Source organism: Euphorbia lathyris, chromosome 3, assembly GCF_963576675.1.
Source record: "Euphorbia lathyris chromosome 3, ddEupLath1.1, whole genome shotgun sequence".
NCBI lineage: Eukaryota > Viridiplantae > Streptophyta > Magnoliopsida > Malpighiales > Euphorbiaceae > Euphorbia > Euphorbia lathyris.
In genome coordinates, this window is record NC_088912.1 from 20,601,533 (window position 1) to 20,602,731 (window position 1,199).

The window sequence follows — 1,199 nt, forward strand, 5'->3', positions numbered from 1 at the left end:
GATGATTGGTTTTTAATAAGCTGATCGAATTTATTCTCGATCCATTTAAAACCATCGTCGTGATTACTTATTTTTCCGCTCATAGCATCAATAAATTTGTCGATTTTAGAAGATAAAGTGCTAATCGTATCTCTTGATTGATTTTGATAATTAGCAGTACGATTTTGATTAGCATTAGCATTATTATTATCTCTCCAGTTAAAGTTAGGATGATTTCTCCACCCAGGATTATATGTATTGGAGTAAGGGTTATTATTTTGGTTTTGCCCTTGGACAAAATTTACCTGTTCAATTTCACTCATACCTTCGTAATCCACATCTGTTTGGATTGGCTTACCATTAGGATCAAACGGTGCCATAAACCTATCAATTTTGTGCGATAAGGCAGAAAATTGGGCTTGCAACATCGCTACTGGATCAAGATTCACTATACCTTTAACTGATGATATTGTTGAGGATGATGGTTTCGCTAATGGTACGTGTCCACGTTCCGCGGGCCACATACTGCTGTTGATTGCCATTTCCTCCAAAAGTTCCCTTGCTTGGGCAGATGTTTTCTTCATGAATAACCCTCCAGACATAGCGTCCAATGAACCTCTAGTTGTAGGATTTAGTCCATTATAAAATGTTTGCATTAAAAGTTCAGCGGGCAATTGGTGGTGTGGGCATAAACGTTGAAGTTCTTTAAAACGTTCCCAAGCCTCATAAAGAGTTTCATTATCATTTTGAGAAAAAGATGTTAACTCTTTAATGACTCTTGCGGTTTTTGCTAAAGGAAATTTTTTTGATAAAAATGCTTGGGCTAATTGCTCCCAAGTCTCAAATGTTGCGGCTGGCATAGAAGTTAACCACTCTTTGGCTCGATCCTTCAAAGTAAAAGGAAAAAGGCGAAGATTGATTGCTTCTGCAGTCACATTCGGTATTTTAAAAGTGTCACAAATTTCTAAGAAATTTGTCAAATGGGTATTAGGATTTTCGTTAGGTAACCCGTAAAATGTTACGTTATTTTGCAATATATTAAGCAACGCAGGCTTAATTTCAAATTGGTTTGCATTAATTTGGGGTCTAACTATACTGTTTGTTACACCGGCCACTCTTGGCCTAGCGTAATTCATAAGTGTGGCCATAATTTCTGGCTCGGTAATTCTAGTTTTTATTGGGGTTTTTTTTTTCTTTTTCTTTTCTTTCTTGTTCTTTTT

At 36.3% G+C, this 1,199-nt stretch overlaps 1 non-coding gene across 1 annotated transcript; it reads left to right on the forward strand.

Moving 5' to 3' along the window:
- Positions 1 to 651: 651 nt before the first annotated feature.
- On the forward strand, positions 652 to 758 carry LOC136225052 (small nucleolar RNA R71). The gene has a single exon (XR_010686790.1). It is a non-coding gene; the product is annotated as a small nucleolar RNA R71 (small nucleolar RNA).
- The last annotated feature ends 441 nt before the right edge of the window (positions 759 to 1,199 follow it).